At 43.8% G+C, this 17,504-nt stretch overlaps 1 protein-coding gene across 1 annotated transcript in view; it reads right to left on the bottom strand.

Moving 5' to 3' along the window:
• LOC108392748 (cytidine monophosphate-N-acetylneuraminic acid hydroxylase) overlaps window positions 1-17,142 on the bottom strand; it is a 111,639-nt gene extending 94,497 nt beyond the window's left edge. The window contains exon 1 of the mRNA XM_036994427.2: window positions 17,055-17,142. The gene's annotated coding sequence lies outside the window, so the exon portion shown is untranslated. The remainder of the gene's footprint in view (window positions 1-17,054) is intronic.
• Window positions 17,143-17,504: the final 362 nt, after the last annotated feature.

Here is a 17,504-nt window from a genome sequence, read left to right as displayed (position 1 = left end):
ATGTAAAGTTTTCTGGACATTGAGTTGGCAGATGTAAGTGGTTTGTGGTATCCTCTTCAAAACTTTGTGGTATCCTCTTTAAAAACTGAGCCACGCTAGAAACATTACTAAAAGAGTTCCCCCAGTAGTATCCCCAAAGCTTATTACCCTCTCAATTTCCCTTCATGGAATTTAGTTAAAGAAAACAAACATTCTCAACTGTAGTATACTGAGATATACAATTGACAGGAAAAAAGCATAAATAATCATTCTAAAAGAGTTTGAGATATCATCTACTAAATTTAGATTCTGTTTCCAGTAGGATAAACATCTGAATAGGTCCTTTTGCTAAAAACAACAAAAAAACTGACAATCTTAAAATAGTCAATGAGCTGTCAGGGAAGTAAGAAGTATTAAACTTGGGGAGTAAGTGAAGAACTCTACAGGGATATCGACAGAGCAGTATAGCCAAGTCACCCACCAAACAGGGACGGAATAGGAGGCAGAGATGGAGTTTTTCATTCATGGCCTCAAAAGACACAGAAGACATAGCCCAGAGTCTGTCTGCCCAAGGTGAGGAATCCAACATCTTCGCTGCAAAAGCTGGTACCCCAGTGGGTCCCGACTTAACCAATTTAAGAATGGATGTAGAAGGAGATTCAAGATGGCAGCATGAGAGGTGAGACAGTGAACTGCTCCAGAAACCACAGATAGTATGAAAATATAGTTAATTCAACTAACCCTAAAACAGGAACAGGAAAGAAGGCTGCACCAGACTGCATAGAGAACCTCAGGAACAAGGTAACGAACCAAAGCCTTGATCCAGTGGGACCCAGGCCCTTCCCCCACCCCAGCTCAGAGGCAGGAGGAAGAGAAACTGAGCAGGGAGGGGGTGGAGGCCTGGGACTGCTGAACACCTGGCCCTGAAGATCTGCTTTGAGAGCAGAAACCCACATTGTGTGGTGCTCTGGAGGTTGGGGAGCTGGGACAGGTGGAGTGCTTGAGAGACAGATTCTGGCCCTTTGTGGAGGATGGGACCCCCACCCAGCTGCTCTGGGACAAGGGAGAGGAGGCATGTGGTCTGAGAGGCTCCCCAGCAGCGAGAGGGCTGCTGAAGGGAGGGGGTTTGCATGGAGCTTCCTGTGCAGGAGAAGGGAGAGCTGGACAAGGTTGTCTGGGGAACTTTGAGGAGCTTCAGGCGCTCCATCCCCCCAGCTGCCTACTCAGCTCCGAGGTCCCCCACTGTGACATGCAGCCTGCCGAGCCTCCCTCCTACCTGCCCGCACGGATGCAAACCTGCAGTCACTGTGCTGGCATCAGGCCAACCAGAGGGAGGCCCCGCCCACCACAGCTACAGATGCACAGCACAGAGGCTCACACCTGGGTGCTCGGCCTGCTGGCTTTGACATCGGAGATGGCACCACAGATGGGAATCAGGAAACAGCTCTTTCCTCCCCCCAGGCACCAGCTCCGCTCCCCTACGACCCCCAACCTCACTCTAGGGGCTGAGCAGCTGCAGAGACTGGAGCTTCTGGGCACTAGTGGGCACCACACAGAAATATGAACCGTCAAAACAACATGGTTCAGACCAAAATCTCACAAACCTCAAAAAAAGGACCAAAAGAAACTGAACTCACCAATCTGCCTGAAAGAGAGAGTTCAAAATAAAAATCATAAACATGCTTATGGAGGTACAGAAAAATATTCAAGAACTCAGGAATGAATTTAAGATGGAGATTCAATCATTAAGAAATTCCATATCTGAAATGAAACATACAATGGAGGGATTTAAAAGCAGATCAGATGTAGTAGAAGAGATGGTAAATGGAATAGAAATTAGAGAAGAGGAATACAAAGAAGCTGAGACACAGAGAGAAAAAAGGATCTCTAGGAATGAAAGAATATTGAGAGAACTGTATGACCAATTGAAATGGAACAAAATTCGAATTGTAGGGGTACCAGAAGAAGAAGAAGAGAGAAAAAGGGACACAAAGTGTCATTGAGGAGGTAATTGTGGAAAACCTCCCCAATCTGGGGAAGGAGATAGTCTCTCAACCATGGAGGTGCACAGATCTCTCAACACAAGGGACCCAAGGAAGACAACATCAAGACATATAATAATTAAAATGGCAAAGATCAAGGACAAAGACAGACTTTTAAAAGCAACAAGAGAGATAAAAGATCACATACAAAGGAAAACTCATCAGACTATCATCAGGTTTCTCAACAGAAACCTTACAGGCGAGAAGTGAGTGGCATGCTATATTTAATATAATGAAGCAGAAAGCCCTCAAACCGAGAATGCTCTACCCGGCAAGGTTATCATTTAAATTTGAAGGAGGGATTAAACAACTTTCAGATAAGAAAAAGCTGAGAGAATTTACTTCACACAAACCACCTCTACAGTGCATTTTGGAGGGACTGCTATACTACAGATGGGAGTATTCCTAAGGCTAAATAGATGTCACCCAAAGGATAGAAAAAGAGTACAGTTTGTGATTCATAACATACAAAGAATGGAGGAGGAAGAAAAAGGAGGAGAAAAAAAGAACTTTAGGTTGTGTTTGTAATAGTATATGAAGTGAGTTAAATTAGACTGTTAGATAGCAAGGGAATTACCCTTGAACCTTTTGTAACCACGAATCTAAAGCCTGCAATGGCAATAAGTACATACCTATCGATAATCACCCTAAATGTAAATGGTCTGAATGCACCAATAAAAAGATGTAGAGTCACTGAATAGATAAAGAAACAAGACCCATCTATATGCTGCCTGCAAGAGACTCACTTCAAACCCAAAGACATACACAGAGTGAAAGTAAAGGGATGAAAAAAGATATTTCATGCAACTAATAGGGAGAAAGAAGTAGGAGTTGCAGTACTTGTATCAGAAAAAATAGACTTCCAAACAAAGAAAGTACCAAGAGACCAAGAAGGACAATACATAATAATAAAGGGGTCAGTCCAACAAGAGGATATAACTATTATAAATATCTATGCACCCAACACAGGATCACCTACATATGTGAAACTAATACTAACAGAACTAAAGGGGGAAATAGAATGCAATGCATTCATTTTAGGAGACTTCCAACACACCACTCACTCCAAAGGACAGATTAACCAGACAGAAAATAAATAAAGAGACAGAGGCACTGAAGAGTGTATTAAAACAGATGGACCTAATGGGCATCTACAGAACACTCCATACAAAAGCAACAGGATATACATACTTCTCAAGTGCACATGGAACATTTTCAAGAATAGATCACATACTAAGCCACAAAAAGAACTGCAGTAAATTTAAAAAGATTTAAATTGTACCAACCAGCTTCTCAGAACACAAAGGTATGAAACTAGAAAATGAAAAAGCCCACAAACATATGGAGGCTTAATAACATGCTCCTAAATAATTAATGGATCAATGACCAAATAAAAACAGAGATCAAGCAATATATGGAGACAAATGACAATAATAAGTCAACACTGCAAAATCTGTGGGACTCAGTGAAGGCAGTGTTAAGGAGGAAATGTATTGCAATACAGGCCTACCTGAGGAAAGAAGAACAACCCCAAATAAACAGCCTAAACTCACAATTAATGAAACTAGAAAAAAATAACAAATGAGGCCTAAAGTCAGTAGAAGGAGGAACATAAAAAAGATTAAAGCAGAAATAAATAATATTGAAATAAAACAATAGAAAGAATCAATGAAAGCAGGAGCTGGTTCTTCCAGAAAACTAATAAAATAGATAAACCCCTAGCCAGACTTACCAAGAAAAAAAAAAAGAGTCTACACACATAAACAGAATCAGAAATGAGAAAGGAAAAACCACTACAGATACCACAGAAAAACAAAGAATTATAAGAAAATATTATGAAAAATTATATGATAACAAACTTGATAACCTAGAAGAAATGAAAAATTTTCTAGAAAAATACAACCTTCCAAGGCTGACCCAGGAAGAAACAGAAAATCTGAATAGACCAATTACCAGAAAGAAATTGAAGTGGTAATCAAAAAACTACCTAAGAACAAAACCCCTGAACAAGATGGTTTCACTGCTCAATTTTATCAAACATTTAGTGAAGACCAAATACCTATCCTCCTTAAAGTGTTCCAAAAAGTAGAAGAGCAAGGAATATGCCCAAACTCATTCTACAAGGACAACATCACTCTAATACAAAAACCAGGCAAAGACACCACCAAAAAAAGAAAATTATAGACCAATATCCTTGATGAACACAGATGCAAAGTATTAGCAAACTGAATTTAAAAATACATCAAAAAGATCATCCATCATGACCAAGTGGGATTCATCATTTCAGGGATGCAAGGATGGTACAGCATTTGAAAATTCATCAACATCATCCACTACATCAACAAAAAGATGGACAAAAACCACATGATCATCTCCATAGATGCTGAAAAAGCATTCAACAAAATTCAACATCCATTCATGATAAAAACTATCAACAAAATGGGTATAGAGGGCAAGTACCTCAACATAATAAAGGCCATATATGATAAACCCACAGCCAACATTACACTTAACAGCAAGAAGCTGAAAGCTTTTCCTTTAAGATCAGGAACAAGACAAGTATGCCCACTCTCCCCACTTCTATTCAACATGGTACTGGAGGTCCTAGTGACAGCAATAAGACAACACAAAGAAATAAAAGGCATCCAGATTGATAAGGAAGAAGTCAAACTGTCCCTGCTTGCAGATGACATGATACTGTACATAAAAAACCCTAAAGAATTCATTCCAATACTACTAGATCTAGTATCTGAATTCAGTAAAGTTGCAGGATCCAAAATTAATATACAGAAATATGTTGCATTCCTATACACTAATGATGAACTAGCAGAAAGGGAAATCAGGAAAACAATTTCATTCACAATTGCATTAAAAAGAATAAAATACCTAGGAATAAACCTAACCAAGGAAGTGAAAGACCTATACCCTGAAAACTACAAGACACTCATGAAAGAAATTAAAGAAGATACCAATAAATGGAAACACACCCATGCTCATGGATAGGAAGAATTAATATTGTCAAAATGGCCATCCTGCCTAAAGCAATCTACAGATTCAGTGTAATCCCTGTCAAAATACAACAGCATTCTTCAATGAACTAGAGAAAATAGTTCTAAAATTCATGTGGAACCACAAAAAAACCAAATAGCCAAAGCAATCCTGAGAAGGAAGAATAAAGCAGGGGGAATCTCACTTCCCAACTTCAAGCTCTACTACAAAGCCACAGTAATCAAGACACTTTGGTACTGGCACAAGAACAGACCCATAGACCAATGGAACAGACTAGACAGCCTTGATATAAACCCAAGCATATATGATCAATTAATATACAATAAAGGAGCCAATGGATATACACTGGGGGAATGACAGCCTCTTCAGCAGCTGGAGTTGGCAAAACTGGACAGCTACATGCAAGAGAATGAAACTGGATCATTGTCTAGCCCCATACACAAAAGTAAACTCGAAGTGGATCAAAGGGCTGAATGTAAGTCATGAAACCATAAAACTCTTAGAAAAAACATAGGCAAAAATCTCTTGGACATAAACATGAGCAACTTCTTCATGAACATATCTCCCCAGGCAAGGGAAACAAAAGCAAAAATGAACAAGTGGGACTGTATCAAACTAAAAAGCTTCTGTCCAGTAAAGGATACCATCAGTAGAACAAAAAGACATCTTACAGTATGGGAGAATATATTGATAAATGACATATCTGATGATCTCCCTGATGAACGTAGATGCAAAAATACTCAACAAAATATTAGCAAACCGAATTCAAAAATACATCAAAAAGGATTGTACACCATGACGAAGTGGGATTCATCCCAGGAATGCAAGGATGGTACAACATTCGAAAGTCCATCAACATCATCCACCACATCAACAAAAAGAAAGACAAAAACCACATGATCATCTCCATAGATGCTGAAAAAGCATTTGACAAAGTTCAACATCCATTCATGATAAAAACTCTCAGCAAAATGGGAATAGAGGGCAAGTACCTCAACATAATAAAGGCCATGTATGATAAACCCACAGCTAACATTATACTGAACAGCGAGAAACTGAAAGCTTTTCCTCTGAGATCAGAAACTAGACAGGGATGCCCATTCTCACCACTGTTATTTAACATAGTACTAGAGGTCCTAGCCATGACAATTAGACAAAACAAAGAAATACAAGCAATCCAGATTGTTAAAGAAGAAGTTAAACTGTCACGATTTGCAGATGACATGATACTATACATAAAAAACCCTAAAGACTCCACCCTAAAACTACTAGAACTGATATCGGAATACAGCAAGGTTGCAGGACACAAAGTCAACACACATAAATCTGTGGCTTTCCTATACACTCATAATGAACCAATAGAAAGAGAAATCAGGAAAACAATTCCATTCACCATTGCATCAAAAAGAATAAAATACCTAGGAATAACCTAACCAAAGAAGTGAAAGACTTATACTCTGAAAACTACAAGTCACTCTTAAGAGAAATTAAAGGGGACACTAATAAATGGAAACTCATCCCATGCTCATGGCTAGGAAGAATTAATATCGTCAAAATGGCCATCCTGCCCAAAGCAATATACAGATTTGATGCAATCCCTCTCAAATTACCAGCAACATTCTTCAATGAATTGGAACAAATAATTCAAAAATTCATATGGAAACACCAAAGACTCCGAATAGCCAAAGCAATCCTGAAAAAGAAGAATAAAGTAGGGGGGATCTCACTCCCCAACTTCAAGCTCTACTACAAAGCCATAGTAATCAAGACAACTTGGTACTGGCACAAGAACAGAGCCACAGACCAGTGGAACAGATTAAAGACTCCAGAAATTAACCCAAACATATATGGTCAATTAATATTTGATAAAGGAGCCATGGACATACAATGGCAAAATGACAGTCTCTTCAACAGATGGTGCTGGCAAAACTGGACAGCTACATGTAGGAGAATGAAACTGGACCATTGTCTAACCCCATATACAAAGGTAAACTCAAAATGGATCAAAGACCTGAATGTAAGTCATGAAACCATTAAACTCTTGGAAAAAAACATAGGCAAAAACCTCTTAGACATAAACATGAGTGACCTCTTCTTGAACATATCCCCCCGGGCAAGGAAAACAACAGCAAAAATGAGCAAGTGGGACTACATTAAGCTGAAAAGCTTCTGTACAGTGAAAGACACCATCAATAGAACAAAAAGGAACCCTACAGTATGGGAGAATATATTTGAAAATGACAGATCTGATAAAGGCTTGACGTCCAGAATATATAAAGAGCTCACATGCCTCAACAAACAAAAAACAAATAACCCAATTAAAAAATGGGCAGAGGAACTGAACAGACAGTTCTCTAAAAAAGAAATACAGATGGCCAACAGACACATGAAAAGATGCTCCACATTGTTAATTATCAGAGAAATGCAAATTAAAACTACAATGAGGTATCACCTCACACCAGTAAGGATAGCTGCCATCCAAAAGACAAACAACAACAAATGTTGGCGAGTCTGTGGAGAAAGGGGAACCCTCCTACACTGCTGGTGGGAATGTAAATTAGTTCAACCATTGTGGAAAGCAGTATGGAGGTACATCAAAATGCTCAAAACAGACTTACCATTTGACCCAGGAATTCCACTCCTAGGAATTTACCCTAAGAAGGCAGCAATCAAGTTTGAGAAAGACAGATGCACCCCTATGTTTATTGCAGCACTATTTACAATAGCCAAGAATTGGAAGCAACCTAAATGTCCATCAATAGATGAATGGATAAAGAAGATGTGGTACATATACACAATGGAATACTACTCAACCATAAGAAAAGGGAAAATCCTACCATTTGCAGCAACATGGATGGAGCTGGAGGGTATTATGCTCAGTGAAATAAGCCAAGTGGAGAAAGAGAAATACCAAATTAATTCACTCATCTGTGGAGTATAAGAACAAAGGAAAAACTGGAGGAACAAAACAGCAGCAGAATCACAGAACCCAAGAATGGACTAACAGGTACCAAAGGGAAAGGGACTGGGGAGGATGGGTGGGTGGGGAGGGATAAGCGGGGTGGGGAAGAAGAAGGGAGGCATTAAGATTAGCATGCATGTGGGGGGTGAGGGAGAAAGGGGAGGGCTGTACAACACAGAGAAGACAAGTAGTGACTCTACAACACTTTGCTATGCTGATGGACAGTGACTGTAAAGGGGTTTATAGGGGGGACCTGGTTATACAGAGGATCAAAGCCTAAGTTGGCTACCCCGAAAATGAACTAAGATACGATATGAAAAAGAACTTCCAACATCAGCACTCTCTGGAAGACTCATGCCAGAAGATGATCATCAAAAAACCCCAACAAAGATCCACACGCTGCTACAGGTGTAGGTGCACTCATCTCACCAGTTCCTGGACTTGCCATGGGAATGAAGAAGGAGATATCTAAGCTGACCTGTGCATACAGTAAAACAACAAATTTGACTGGATCTATACTGTTGGAACTCAACCAAGAATTAGGAGAAGTGCAAATTGTAGTGCTCCAAAATCTTACAACTACAGACTATTTACTGTTAAAAGAACATATGGGATGTGAACAGTCTCCAGGAATGGGCTGTTTTAATTTATCTGATTTCTCTCAGACTGTTCAAGTTCAGTTGGACAATATCCACCATATCATAGATAAGTTTTCACAAATGCCTAAGGTGCCTAATTGGTTTTCTTGGTTTCACTGGAGATGGCTGGTAATTATAGGTATACTTTGGTTATGTAACTGTACTCCTGTTATATTAATGTGTGTGTGCAATTTAATTAGTAGTTTAAAACCTATACATGCTGAAGTTACTCTACAAGAAGATATGTCAAAGAAATAATCAATCTTCCCATGTTTTCTTCCGTCTGCTACTTCTATAGCTTTTCTTCTTCCTTCCTAACTACAACCCTTAAATAGAACTCGTGCCTCATATCGAATTTACCGTGTATCATAATTCTTCCAAGTGGTAAAGATACCTCAAGACAAATGCTGGGCATAGAAGCCACAGGGCATAAATATGCAAAGAAGTAAAAAATTAACTTTTTCAAACAATAAGGCTTCTCTCTCACTTACCAACTTTACATTTCCCTGTATGGCCCCGGAAGATGACTGGTTAGCCAGAGACGGGTAAAATTCCTCAAGGGAGGAACAACCTAAGACAGGCACAGTCGCAGGGGGGCCATCAGGTGAGAAATTGGGGATCAACAGAGGTGAGGCTTAGAACCCCCCCCCCCCCACTGTTCTGAGAGAAATCTGCTGCATCCGTGGATGTTTTATTGCCCTTGTCTAGCTTGGATTAACACATAGTCTACAGGCACACACACCTGATCATTTACATTTGCTCTCTTACAACACTAAACTATGTTTTCTACCTTTATCTTGCATCTACCTACAACTTCAGCATTTTATTAAAAATAATAATAATAAAGAGAGAAATGTGGTATCCACATATAAATCAAGTATAAAAATCAAACAAATATTCATATTTGGACTGATTGTTTATAGTTCATAATGCATGATCAAAACTGAAAGTTTCTGTGATGACTGCCCTTGTACTGTTCACCATGTAACTTATTCACTATGTAAGAATTTGTTCTCCATGTAAGAACTTGTTCGTTATGCTTCAGAAGATTGGAGACTGACGAAAATTAGGCTTGGAGTGGATTAAAGAGTGTGCATTGAGCATTGAGTCCCCTATACAGAATTTTATTGTTGTTAACAACCATTTGATCAGTAAATAGGAGAGATGCCCTCACAAAAAAAAAAAAGTACACACTTCCAATTGTAAAATAAATAAGTAACCAGGATGTAATGTATAGCATAAGGAATATAGTCAAAATATTGTAACAACTTGGTATGGTGATAGCTGGTACATAGAATTATCATGTATATAAATGTTGAATCACTGTGTTGTACACCTGAAACTAATGTAATACTGTGTGTCAACTACCCTTCAATAAAAAATGATTATCTACAAAAAAAAAAAATGGCTGAAGATGGTCCCCAGACCCCTCTGGGGGTCCTGGTACATACGGCATTTAAAGTTTTTCATGCCCAAGAGGACGAGAGCAAGAAGAGGTCAGCTGCCCAAATGGCGGAACAGACTCACGCCATAACAGCTGCTCTACGGCCGGCTCGTGGAGATCATTGGGGTGTCTCTGAAGATCAACTCGAACCTCCAGGCCCTTGCTTTTGGTGTGATGAAGAATGCACTGGGCACAGAAGTGCCCCAACCCACGCAAACCAACCAGACTGTGCCCCAGCTGTGGTAAGCGAGGTCATTGGAAAGTGGACTGTCCACTAGGGGGTGGTCCTCCTCCAGCAGCAGAGCCCCACGGGGTGTGGACGCCCTCAAAGGACTACCCTTCAGACCTGCTGGGCATCCTCAAAGATTGAAGACACCTGGACTCAGACACCCCAATCACCCTCACCGAGCCCAGGGCTAAGGTGTGGGTAGCAGGTAAGTCCATCTCTTTCTTGGTGGACATGGGGGCTACCTACTCTGTTCTCCCCTCCTTTAAAGGGCCTCTATACCCTGCCAAGGTCTCCACAGTTGGGGTCATGGGAACCTCTTCCAAGCCTTTGGAGACGGGCCCAGTAGCCTGCACCTTCCAAGGCATCCCGTTTACCCATTCCTTTCTGGTCATGCCTTCCTGTCCTACCCCTCTGTTAGGACGGGATCTGCTCTTTAAGTTAAGAGCCTTTATTTCCCTCCCACCTTTTGAATGCTTAGGTTCCCTCACTGCTTTGGTCGGCGAAGGAGGATTGGACGACAGAGACTTGAGCCTCCCAACTCCCTGAACTGCTGTCAATCGGGTCGTGTGGGACATCTCTACCCCTGTGGTGGCAGCCCACCACACCCCGGTTTTAATACACCTTAAAGACCCATCCTGCTTCCCTTCTCAGCCTCAATTTCCTATTTCTCAGGCTCACTGAAGGGGACCACAGCCTATTGTTAATCGTCTACTCTCGCAGGGGCCTTTAGTACCGACTAACTCTCCATGCAATACTCCCATCTTGGCAGTGAAAAAGCCTTCTGGAGTGTACCGCCTCATTCAGGACCCCCGAATAATTAACGAGGCTGTTATTCCCTTACACCCAGTAGTGCCAAACCCATGTATTCTTCTGTCTCAGGTCCCTTCCGGTACCTCTCATTTTACTGTACTGGACCTTAAAGATGCCATTTTCACTATACCTCTCCACTCAGACTCGCAGCCACTATTTGCCTCCATGTAGGAAGACCCTGACACCTGTTGATCTAGACAGCTGACCTGGACAGTTCTACCTCAAGGTTTTAGAGATAGCCCCCATCTTTTTGGACAGGCCCTGGCAGAAGACCTCTAATGACATTCAACGGGCAAGAGTACTCTCCTCCAATACATGGATGATCTTTTACTTTCAGCCCCTCAAAGGGGGCCTCAGTCCTGGACACCACATCCCTTCTTAATTTCCTGGCAGACATGCAGTACAGGGTAACCCCTGCCAAAGCACAGCTGTCTCTACTCCAGGTTATATACCTCGGGCTGACTCTAACTCCCACCACTAAAGCCCTGATGGCAGACTGAGCAACTGCGATTAAAGCTCTCTTGCCACCTACTTCAGGAGCCTAGATACTATCCTTTCTAGGATTAGTGGGGATTTTCAGACACTGGGTGCCTAACTTTGCCCTTCTGTCCAGGCCGCTCTATGTGGCTGCCACGGAGACTCCTACTGGGTTGCTAACTTCACCCACTGAAGTAGCTTCTGCTTTCAATCAATTGCGGGATGTGTTGCTCTCATCCCCCCCATTAATGCTCCCCAACTTAACTAAGCCCTTTACCCTATGTACAGCAGAGAGGGCAGGAGTTGCTACCGGAGTGCTGGTATAGCCAGTGGGGCTGGGGTGCCGTCCCGTTGCCTTTCTCCCCAAACAGTTAGATACCACTGCCAGGGAGTGGCAATCTTGCCTCCGAGCCCTGGCAGCTGTGGGAAGTCTGGCCTGAGAAGCCCTGAAATTAATGCTTCAACAGCCCATTACTGTGTATTCCCCACACCAGTTACAAGATCTTTGGAGTCATAAATCCCTGGCCTCCTTGAGTCCTTCAAGGCTACAGGAATTCCACCTCCTGTTTATTGAACATCCACAGGTAACCCTACAGGTCTCTCCACCCCTTAACCTAGCCTCCTTGCTTCCCGTCAGCGATCAGGCGGATCAGCCCACTCACTCCTGTGTAGAGATTGTAGAGGCTCTTAGAAAACCTAGAGAGGGCCTACAATATGTGCTCCTCAAAAACCCTGATGACCTTATTTGTAGATGGAAGCTCTGTGAAGGGGAGTGATGGGGTTCAAAGGGCGGCCTGTGCAGTGGTGACTCTGTCGCAAGTGATAGAAGCAAACCTACTCCCATCTCGGACCAACTCCCAGAAAGCTGAATTAGTAGCTTTTACCCGGGCATTACAGCTGGCAGCCGGGAAGAGGGCCACAATTTATACTGACTCTAAATATGCCTTCCTAATTACACACACTCATGCTGCAATTTGGAAGGAAAGGGGCTTCCTCACCACCAAGGGAACCCCAATCATTGATGGCAGGGCTATCAGTCACCTACTACAGGCCCTACAGGACCCCACAGAAGTGGCCATTGTGCATTGTAAGGGACATCAGACTGGAAATGATCCAGTAACCAGAGGTAATGCATGGCAGATGCCACAGCCTGACAATTAACATCCAGGCCTAGCCAACCCTCTGTGCTGTTTCTTTCCCCCTCTCTGTTGCCCCAGTACCCCGATGATGAACGGCGACTGCTTCTACATCAAGGGGGGACGTTGGGAGACCAGGGATGGATATATCTCGGGGGATGAATTTCCCTCCCCCGAGCCCAAGGCAGGGATGTCATATCCAAAATTCATCAGTTCTTACACATCGGGCCGGAGGCCATGCACCAGTTTCTCTCCCCCATATTTTCCCCTTATGGTCTCTGCAAGGCCATAGATCAGGCACACAAAACCTGCACTACTTGTCATTGCGTCTCATCTCAAGGTGCTCTGAAGAACCGGATGGCCCTCCGCCAGATGAGAGGAACAATCCCTGGACAGGACTGGCAGGTTGATTTCACCCACATGCCTAAGCATAAAAAGCTTTGGAATTTACTAGTTCTGTTTGATACCTTTTCAGGGTGGATTGAAGCCTTCCCCACCAGCCAAGAGACAGCTTCCGTAGTGGCACAGACATTGGTGGTGCATATTATCCTCCGCTTTGGCCTGCCTGCCTCACTGCAGTCCGACAATGGCTCTGCTTTCATCTCTCGGGTCACTCAGCTAATAGCCGAGGCTCTCAGTATCACCTGGAACCTCCATATACCCACCCACCCCCAATCATCGGGTAAGGTAGAAAGGGCTAATGGTCTCTTAAAGGACCAACTAACTAAGCTGTCTCTAGAGGTAAAGCTCTCGTGGCCCGATCTCCCCATCGCTCTCGCTCGGCTGCGTGCTGCCCCCCGGGGACCGGCTGGACTAAGCGCATTTGAGCTGATGGATAGCCGGCCCTTTTTACTACACACAGGCCTGCCCGCCACCTCTCCTCCTCTGGCCTCCTACCTTCCTTACTTTACACTGTTGAGGCATCTTCTCAGGGAACACGCAGACCAGCTCCTACCCCAACCCATGTCATCCAACCACCCAGGAGACGTAGCGATCCTTCAGCCAGGAGACGAGGTGCTCCTAACAGAACTCCAGCCAAAATCTCTCCAACCCCACTGGACAGGGCCTTCTACAGTAATCCTCACTACGCCCTCAGCAGCCAAACCACACGGGAATTCCTCCTAGTATCACCTTTCTAGGCTCAAACAGGCACCCAGACATGATGATTGGGTGTCTTGTGAGGTGGGTCCTCTTAGGCTATGGGTTAGTCATGTCAGGTACAACCAGCCAGATGAATAGCCTGGTGGTCCCCAGGCAGAGTTATTCTGCATGGAAGTTTAAACTCCAACTAACTCTTTATGGGATCAACTGAGAAGTAGGCACCCAAAATTGCTGACATGTAGGTTGTCAGGCACTGATTCAAATACTGGTACATACAGACATCTTAAACACTTTCTCAAACCCTATGCTGTGCTTTCCATATGACCAAATCTCTCATACATGTATCATCCAGTCCGACATGTATGGGGGATGCCATCCTGAGTTAGGCACATGTAGAGTTCATGCAGTGGAAAAACAGCCAGAGGAGTCTCTGACAACATGTTCTTCAGAGTACATGATAAGCTATACATTACCATTAGTGACCCATGGGATCCATGACGGGAAAAGGGAGCACAGGGCAAGCTATACGATAGTTAGCAATGGTCCCCACAGGGCACAGTGTACATCATGAGAGAATGGACCACTGTGAATCCCACTCTCACGGAAGTTCTAAACACCCAGGCACAGATATTGAGTAATATTCTATGAACAGAACAGGCACTAAAACAGAAGATTCAGTCAGACCCCTACCCCCGCTCCCTACAACCAGCAAGAGCACCACTTTCCTGGGCCGGAGTCACTAGAGAAACAATACAGTTTCTTAATGCTTCACATATGCTCAGCAATGCGTCTGATTGTTTCCTCTGTGCCTCCCTCCAATGCCCCCCGGTGGCGGCAGTTCCCATTAGTTTTTTCAAGGCTCAACCAGTAAACTCCACTAAAAATGACCGTAGCCTCTCTTTAAGTGAGGTACCGATGTGGAAAACAAGCCTTAAGCCCAAAGCTCGACATAGGTCCGGGGCCACCAGAAAACGGCACGAAGAACCCCACTGACCTGCTACCTGACCCAGCATTCCACCATCTCGGAAGTGTCAATGAGAAGCCAATGCTGATGATGGGTAACCATAGACACTCCAATCTCCCTTCAATGGGTGGGGGTTCTTGGTGCAACAATACCCTTACCCAGTGTATCAACAGCACCATGGTAGGGCCCTGCTTTTCAGTAATGCTAGTTCCCCAATTGACATTATACAACAAGCCTGAAGTAAAGCAGGTGCTAGATGGATGGCCTATGCATTCGGGAGCTAGACAAAAGAGGGCTGTCTTCCTACCTGTACTAGTAGGTGTAACTCTAGTCACCGCAATAGCTGCAGCCGCCACAGGGGCAGGAGCGTTAGGCCATAGCCTAGTCAGCTCTCAAAGTCCCACAAGTCAACTAACAGCATTAGATGATAGAGTGAGCCTGACCCTGGAGAAACCTCAACCTCTTTTATTTCCCTCCAGCAGCACCTTACTTCCCTTGCCCAAATCACCCTTCAAAATAGGCGGGCTCTAGATCTGCTTACTGCAGAAAAGGGTGGAACCTGTATTTTCTTGCAGGAAGAATGCTGCTACTATGTCAATGAATCTGGGGTCGTAGAACAAAGTGTAAAAAAACTGCAAGAACTACAAAAAGATCCCCACAAAACACGAGTACCTGAAGGCAGCCCTTATGGGTGGCTTCAGTCCCCCTTGATGGCCTGGCTAATGCCTCTGCTGGGCCCCTTAATAACAGTTTGTGGTTTACTCTTAATTGCCCCATGTGTTTTTCAAGTTCCTTCAACAGCGCATGGCAGAAATATCACACATAAAGGTCAATCAACTGTTGCTGCACAAGTACTCACCCCTCCCAACTGGGCCTCCTCCAGCCGTCAACCAGCCTTAAACCCCGCCACAACGCCCCTTGTCAGCCAGAAGTAGCCAGATCGAGTCAGCACCCATTATGATCAAAAGGCTGGAATGTAAGGTTGGATGCACAAGGGGAAGGGGTGAGCCTGCTGGACAAGTTCAGGCCTCACCAAACAAGGTGAAGAGACCAACAGGTTCCGGTCTGACAACATTCCAGAGACTGATCAGATAACATTCCTAACTAGAGCCCTCCCCAGGCTAGAAGAATAATGGTAACTGTCCAGTACCTGGCTAAAAGCCAATGAGGGACCCCCACACACACTAGGTGAGCCTAGAGTTTCTACAACTCAGAATTCCTACAACTAAAGAATGAAAAGATAAGCGACAATTTTTTAAAAAAAAATCAGACCAAAAACTTGAACAGACACTTCATCATAGAAGATAAACAAATGCCCAGTGAGTGCATGAAAAAAATGCCCAACATCATTAGTTATCAGAGAAATCTAAATTAAAACCAAAAATGGGTAAAAAACAAAAGGATCGAGAATGACTCATACATTTCCACTTCTGGCCAAGGAGAAGTAACAGGAACCATATTTACCCTCCTATTTGAAGCACCCGAAGAAAAGGGCAGAATATATGAAGAATAATTTTTTAAACAAATCAGACAACAATAAATAGCGCCAAGGAAGAGTAGAATGGAGGAGCAAGCGATTGCTCCCGCTTACTGTTTGCGGTTTCCAGCTCACAAAGCAGGGAAGGACACCTTTCCAGAAATCTCCCTGAGTTGAGGAAACAGCTGAGATTCTGGAGGGTTTGAGAGGATTAGAGTTTGTGGGGCAGAATACCAAAGACAAGAGAGCTGCGAGGAGGGAAACCTCCAAGATCTGCAGAGGGCCCCTTCAGGTGTTCCAGCCGAGTAGTGTATGTGAGGAAAGTGCCCGACACCAGGAAAGAACCGCCTGAAGTGACGTGAGGAAACCACAGCCAGTCAGTCCCACAACCCTGGGAATAGTGTAAACCCAGCTCTGACTCCCTGGAGTGCCAGGCTTCATGAAGGCAGCATACGGGGTCAGTCTCCTCTACAGCCTAAACCTTAGCCCTCAGAAAGTAATCCAAAAATGTCTGCAGGAATGAACTGCTAACCCTTAGCAATATATTTCAATAGCTGCAACTTAACTGCACCAAGCACTTGAAGCATTAATGTCACCAGACCAGCCTAAGACAAAGTGTACCTTAGGGAAAATTTCTTTTAAGTGTCAACACCCTCTGAACTCTTCAAATGCTTGCCACCATTACCACCACTGCCCCCTCCAGCAACAACTCTCCCACCCCACCCCCACGAGCTTCCTGGGTGCCCTCGTGGCCTGGCCTCCCCGAGCTCTGGGACTCCTCCTTACTGTGACTTTGCAGCCAGTCTGCCGCGTGCCTCATTTCTTCATGACCGGCCTTTCTGCTTCGCAAGTGGCAACCAGACTGCTCACTGCCAAGGAGGTGCTAATGTGTGACAAGCTACGAACGAAGTGTTTTTACCCCTGGTGCTCTCGCCTTCCCTTTCCAACGCCCTTCCTCTCCAGATGTCATGTATTATATCACAGGGCCTGGAGTTTCCTGGAGACAGGACTGTCTTGCCATAGGAACGACCACAGGGACTGCAGCAGCAATTGCTAGTATTCTGGCAGACACAGAGAAGAGTTTAGAGCAAGCAGTGCTGTCCGTGCCCCCTTGAATGCCATCAAGGGCAAAGGCACTTCTTTTGTCTACACAGGGCTCACCCCTGCGAAGACTCTCAATTGGACACTCAGGACATCTCAGAGAGAGTTTCACAGGGTGGGGAAATGCCCTCTGTG

This window comes from Manis javanica, chromosome 16 (assembly GCF_040802235.1).
Source record: "Manis javanica isolate MJ-LG chromosome 16, MJ_LKY, whole genome shotgun sequence".
In the NCBI taxonomy this organism is placed as follows: Eukaryota; Metazoa; Chordata; class Mammalia; order Pholidota; family Manidae; genus Manis; species Manis javanica.
The sequence above is the reverse complement of the archived record's forward strand: the minus strand, read 5'-3'. Positions and strand labels throughout refer to the sequence as shown.